This window comes from Elephantulus edwardii, unplaced genomic scaffold, assembly GCF_000299155.1.
Source record: "Elephantulus edwardii isolate Elephantulus edwardi_28Jun2011 unplaced genomic scaffold, EleEdw1.0 scaffold00105, whole genome shotgun sequence".
Taxonomy (NCBI): Eukaryota; Metazoa; Chordata; class Mammalia; order Macroscelidea; family Macroscelididae; genus Elephantulus; species Elephantulus edwardii.
This window is the reverse complement of record NW_006399855.1, coordinates 1762836-1769628: the sequence shown is the minus strand read 5'-3', so window position 1 is coordinate 1769628 and position 6793 is coordinate 1762836. Positions and strand designations below refer to the sequence as shown.

Here is a 6793-nt window from a genome sequence, read left to right as displayed (position 1 = left end):
TCTTGAAAGAACAGAAATGTAGTCATTTGACAGTTCCGGAAGCCAGGATTAGAGGATCAATAGGGTCAGTTCATTGAGGGGACTCTGAGAGAGATTGTTTGTGCCTCTCTACTTCTGATGGATGCCAGCAATTCTTGACTTTTCTTTTCTTGTAGCTGCTTTGCTCCAGTCACTGCCTCCATCTTTGTGTATTCTTCATCATGCTTCCTCCTCTTCTCATGCATGTCTTATAAAGACATGTGTCATTGGATTTAGTCCCACTTGGTTAATTTGGGATACTTGGTTTTTGAATGTTATTTTCTTTTCTTAAATTTTAATGAACATTTACAGAGATTTTGGATTTCCATTCATTCATTGTTGCTTACTTTGAAAAGTAAAAGAAAAATTCTTTCATTGGTATACAATCCCCCTGCCCCCCGAGTACACTCCACTGTGCAACCTTCATTCTGGACTCTTGTTATAACCATAACACCCAATCATATATCACTTTTAAACTGTTTTCTCCCTAATCTGTTTCAATGCAGTATACATAATAAATACAATTTTCCTCAGTCTTACCCCAATCCTGATGTCAGTCCCATTCTACAACAATGGCACTATGCAGTAATTGTCCTTTTGTGACTGAGATATTTCACTCAGTATCATGTTCTCCAGGGTCACCCATTTTGAATAATATTGCATGAGTTCCTTGTGTTTCAATGTAGTGTAGTATTCCGTTGTGTGAATATGCCACAGCTTCTTTATCCATTCGTTTGTTGATGGGCACTTAGGTTGTTTCCAACTCTTTGCTATTGTGAACAAAGCTGCAATTAACATGGGTGTGTAATCTGGGATACTTGTACCTTGAGATCTTTAATATAATTATACCTGCAAAGGCACTCCACCCCGCCCATAGGTTAATATTTTTTTTTCTTTTTCTGAGTACATTGTACTTTATTGACGGTCCATGACAAGATGGGCTCTTCAGTCCCTCTGCTTCCTCAGGGGGACTGGATGGAAACTGTGTCAAGGATGTGAATTTCACAATGTGTGAGTTTAGGAGGAATCAAGTTGTGACAAGGACCCTCCAGCAGCTGAGGATCTCTATTCCTTTTAATGATATACTGGGGATGCTGGTTTGGAGGGGCTCTTATTCTTTGAAAGTCATGTGAACCATCAGGTCCACTGCCCTGTTGCTGTAGCCAAATCCATTGTCATACTAGGAAATGAATTTGACTAAATGATTGTTCATGGCAATGACAGCCCCAGTATCTAAGGTGGAAGAGTGGACACCATTATTAAAGCCATAGGAGACAACTTGGTCTTCAGTGTATCCCAGGATGCCCTTAGGGAGTCCTTTCAATGCCTGCTTTACTACCGTCTTGATGTCATTATATTTGGCAGCTTTCTCTCAATGACAAGTCAGAGCCATGACTGACACACTGGGTTTGGGGACACAGAAGGCCATACCTGTAAGCTTCCCATTCAGCTCAGAAATGACCTTGCCTACAGCCTTGGAAGTGCCAGTAGATGCACAGATTATGTTCTGAGCAGTTTCATAGCCATCATGTAATAGCTTTCTAGAGGGGCCATCTTCTGGGTGGTAGTGATGGCATGGACTGTAGTCTTTAGTCCCTCTACAATGGCAAAGTTGTCGTGATGACCTTGGCTGGGAGAGCCAAGCAGGTGGTGATTCAGGAGGCATTACTGACAATCTTGAGAGAGTTATCATACTTCTCATGATTCACACGCATCAGAAACATGACAATATCAGCAGAAGGAGTAAGGATGATTACCCTCTTGGCACCACCCTTCAGTTGAGCCTCAGCTTTCTCCAAGGTTGTGAAGACAGCAGTGGGCTCTACAGCATACTCAGCACTAGCATCACCTCACTTGATGTTGGCAAGATCTCACTTCTGGATGATAGAGATGGCTTTCCCATTGATGACAATCTTCTCATTCTCAGCCTTCACAATGTCATTGGACTTTCTGTGAATGGAATCATACTGGACCATTTAGACCATGTAGTTGAGGTCAATGAAAGGGTTATTGGTATCAACAATATTCACAGAGTCAAAAGCAGTTCTGGGAGGCATGGGAGAGCCTGGAAGCAGAGGGATGTGGATGTACAAGGGGAAGTGGGGATTAATCATTGGGTTGTACAATTTAATGGGTAGGGGGCTGGTGAGGGAAATTGAAAGAATTTGTTCGCATTTGTATTAGAATTGTGTAAGTAAACTAGTGAAAAAAATTTTTTTTTAAAAAGCAGTCCTAGTGACCAGGAGCCCAACACAGCCAAATCTAATTACTCTGACCTTCATCACCATGTGTCAAGGATGCAGTTGAGGCTACATGAGAAGAGAGGGGTAGGCTATCTGTAGATTGATGAAGAGCAGAGAGCCTCCTATTAGTCATTTTATAAGTGATTCACCATTCAGAAAACCCACTGCCACTGAGTCAAGGGCAGTGAGGAAAGCAGGTGTCTTCCTCGGAAGATGTAAAGTCCAGACCAGGGATTTGCCACAAGACACCAACTCATAACAATGATAGAGGGTAGAGTAGAACCAAGGCACATAGAACTTAAGCAATTTACATGCATATATATTCCTGACTCAGCTTCCTCTTCCCTTGCTCTAAAGCCTGATGGCCACTTACCTCACATCAATTCCTGGTGGTCAATGAAGCCTAATGGCCACCTACAAGCTTTCAAGACTCTAGGCATTGTGTCATAAACTAAGAGTGCAACAGAAGTATCAAACACATTGATTGTTATGCTGATTATTTAGGTCTTTAGCAACTATTTAGAATTGCTTTTTTGTCAACTTTTATCTTTTCTCAATACCTTATTTTACTTATTCATCCCTCTATTAATAGACCAGAAGCGTTGGTGGTTCTGAGGCTAAGGCATTTAGCTACTAACTGAAAGGTTGGTGGTTCGAATCTACCAGGTGCTCTGCAGGAGAAAGATGAAGCAGTCTGCCTTTCATAAGCATTTCCAGCCTCAGAAACCCTAAGGGATAATAATGGTATTACATATTTATACTTACTGCCATCAAGTCAGAACCAACTCACATCTGACCCTCCATATTTGGGTTATCAGTGCAACTTCTAACAGTGTTACCACTATAACTCCCTCTGTGTGAGCGCAAACACATGTGTGTGTATTGTCCCACCCCCACCCCGCCCAAATTCTATAGGAGTGGGCAGGATTTTCCCTGAAGTGAGAGATCATCAGGGTAGTAAAAGCTGATCCATTATTATATTACTGCCAAACTATTAAGAATAATGGTCCATCCAAGTGGTGTATATTGGGTGAACACAATTAAATCTATGACATCTTCCATGTCTGAGGTCTAGGTTGGATTTATGGCCAGTGCAACTCAAGTGTGCTACCACTCACCTAGAGCAAAATACTGCTAGAACAGAGAGCAGGTTTCAGCAGAGATTCCAAACTAAAACTAGGAAGAAGGTCATGGCAATCTAATCCTCCAAGAGTTAGACAACAAGAATGCTATATATCACAATGTTCTAATCCCCAAACAATCACAGGGATGCCACAGGGGTGGGAAGTTTAATGTCATTGTAAAGTCTCTAGGGATGATTTGTTTGAAACTAACAAAGAGAGAGATCCTTATAAAATATATTTCCAGCATGCGCCTGGGGTAGAAGGACACTCAGTATATTCTGAGCCACAGCTTAAAAGATATGAGTAACAGTTCTTCCAGGGCTTTGACATCTAATTATTTTCCTGTTCTGGGTACTATAATGAATTTGTCAAATTGTAAAACTTATGGTTTGTGTAAATCAGATGTGAATAGAGACTGCCTGTATGTTAATGTTATTAAATGATCCAGGAAGTATTAAAAGAAGATGGAAAGAATATACTGAGTCGCTGTATCAAAAGGAATTGGTAGACACAGAAGAATTTCATGAAACAACATAGGAGCAAGAGCCTATGGTGATGAAAGAAGAAGTTCAGGCTGCTTTGAAGGAAATGGCGAAAAATAAGGCCCCAGGAATAGATGGTATACCAAGTGACATATTTCAGCTAACAGATGCTGCCCTGGACGTGCTCACCAAGTTGTGTTAAGAAATCTGGAGAACAACCACCTGGCCAACTGACTGGAAGAGATCTATATTTTTTCCCATTCCAAAGAAAGGTGACCCAACAGAGTGTGGAAACTATAGAACAATCTCATTGATTTCACATGCAAGCAAGATTCTACTGAAGATTATCCAAAAATGACTGGAACAGCACATCATCAGAGAACTGCCAGAAGTCCAGGCTGGATTTAGAAAAGGGTTGTGGTATTAGGGATATTGTAGCTAATATTAGATAGATCTTAGCTGAAAGCAGGGAATACCAGAGGAATGTATATCTGTGTTTCATTGACTATGCAAAGGCATTTGACTGTGTGGATCATAACAAACTGTGGTTGACTCTGAGAAGAATGGGAATCCCAGAACACTTGATCGTGCTAATGAGAAACCTATACTTGAACCAGGAGACAGTTGTCAGAACCGAGCAAGGGAACACTACATGGTTCAAAATAGGGAAGGGCGTATGCCAGGGATGTGTCCTGTCTCCATACTTTTTCAACCTGTATGCAGAACAGATTATCCAGGAGGCTAGGCTCTATGAAGAGAAATGTGGGGTCAAGATTGGTGGAAGAGCTATCAACAGTCTGCAATATGCAGATGACACAACCCTGCTTGCTGAAACTGAGGAGGACCTGAAGTGCTTGCTTCAGAGGGTCAAGGACTGCAGCCTCCAATATGGATTGAGGCTCAATGTCAAGAAGACAAAGATTCTCACCACTGGACCAACTGGCAGCATCAGAATGGATGGTGAAGAGACTGAGATTATTCACAGCTTTAATTTGCTTGGCTACACAGTCAACACTCTCGGCACCAGTAGCCAGGAAATTAAAAGACATATTGTGATGGGAAAGTCTGCTGTTAGGGACCTCTCTAAAGTACTGAGGAGCAATGGTGTCTCTCTGGAGACTAAGGTGTGTCCGATACAGGCCATGGTCTTTGCAATCACTTGTTATGCATCAGAGAGTTGGACGATGACTAGGGAGGATAGAAGGAGAATTGATGCCTTTGAGCTGTGGTGCTGGAGAAGAGTATTGAGAGTGCCATAGACTGCTAGGAAAACAAACAGATTCATCCTGGAAAGGGTTAAACTTGGAGGATCCTTGGAGGCAAGGATTCTGAGGCTCCGTCTAACATACTTTGGACATGTTGTAAGGAGGGACAGGTCCTTGAAGAGGGACATCATGCTTGGGAGGGTAGAGGGACAGTAAAGGAGAGGAAGACCCTCTCTGAGGTAGATTGATTCAGTGACTGGGGTAATGAGGCTGGGTTTGTCAGAGACAGTGCGTTTGGCACAGGGTAGAGCGGGTTTTGGGGCTGTTGTACATAGGGTCGCTATGAGTCGCAAGTGAATTGATGGCACATAACAATAACAATAACCTCTCCTTGTCATCCCTCATCCCTCTCATTCACCTAATTAAACAATATGTACAGATCTAATGATGGCTCTGGTGACTTCGTGGTAAGGAATTGAGCTGCCAATGCAAAGAAAGAAGGGCAATTTCCTTCCATGTGATTTACTGCCTCTGAAAACCTGCTGAACGGCCAGCTGTTGGACAGTTTTGACTCAACGATACACAACAACAACAATGGCTTTAGAGAAACTGTCATCATGGATTAAAATAAACACATTGTTTTCTTGGTATTATAAAAGCTGGAATGGGAGAATTAAAAGGGAAGAACTCGCTCTGCATTTCTCAAGCTGTGAGAACTGAAAAAACAAATTCAAGCTTCACATTATAATGTTGAAAGATGCTATGGGTAAAATGTTGAATAATCCAGGAAGGATCAAAAGAATATAGAAGGAATACACAGAATCACTACAATAAAAGAAGTGACTGACACTGAAAAATTTCAGGAAGTACCATCTGAGCAGGAGCCAATGGTAATGAAGGAGGAAGCTGAAGCTGCACTGAAGAGATTGGCGAAAAATAAGGCCCCAGGAATCAATGGGATACTGATAGATATGTTTCAACAAACAGATGCCGTTCTGGATGCACTCCCTGTCTACGCCAGGAAATTTGGAGGATAGCTGTCGGGCCGACTGATTGCGAGAAATCCATATTTGTTCCCATTCCCAAGAAAGGTGATCCAATAGAAAGTGGAAACTATCAAACAATATCATTAATATCATAAGCAAGCAAAATACTGCTGAAGATAATTTTTAAATGGCCAGCAGAGTACATAGATAGGGAACTGCCAGAAGTTCAAGCAGGATTTAGAAGAGGCTGTGGCACCAAGGATATCATTGCTGATATCAGATGGATAGATCATGGTTGAAAGTAAAGAATATCAGAATACCACAATAAGATAAACAACCCAATTGCAAAATGGGCACAGAATATGAACAGACAAATTACCAAAGAAGACATTCAGATGACAAACAAACACTTGAAGAAATGTTCAAAATCCCTAGCCCTAAGAGAGATGCAAATCAAAACAACTATGAGATATCCTCTCACCCCAGTCAGAATAGCAAAATTCAACAGAACAGCAAACAACAAATGCTGGCAAGTTGTGGAGAAACTGGAACTCTTAATCACTGTTGGTCAGTGTGTAAAATGGTGCAACCACTTTGGAAGGCAGTATGGTGCTTTCTCAAAAAGTTGGAAATAATCTACAACCAGGAGAAGATAAAATAGATGAATGGGACCTTCTAAGAATCAAATCCCTATACACATCCAAAAACTTCTCCAACAGGGTAAAAAGGGAAGCC

General features: G+C 41.5%; 1 pseudogene; it reads right to left on the bottom strand.

Annotated features, from left to right (window-relative positions):
• Positions 1 to 1198: 1198 nt before the first annotated feature.
• LOC102867588 lies at positions 1199 to 2075 on the bottom strand (annotated as a pseudogene).
• Between the last annotated feature and the right edge of the window lie 4718 nt (positions 2076 to 6793).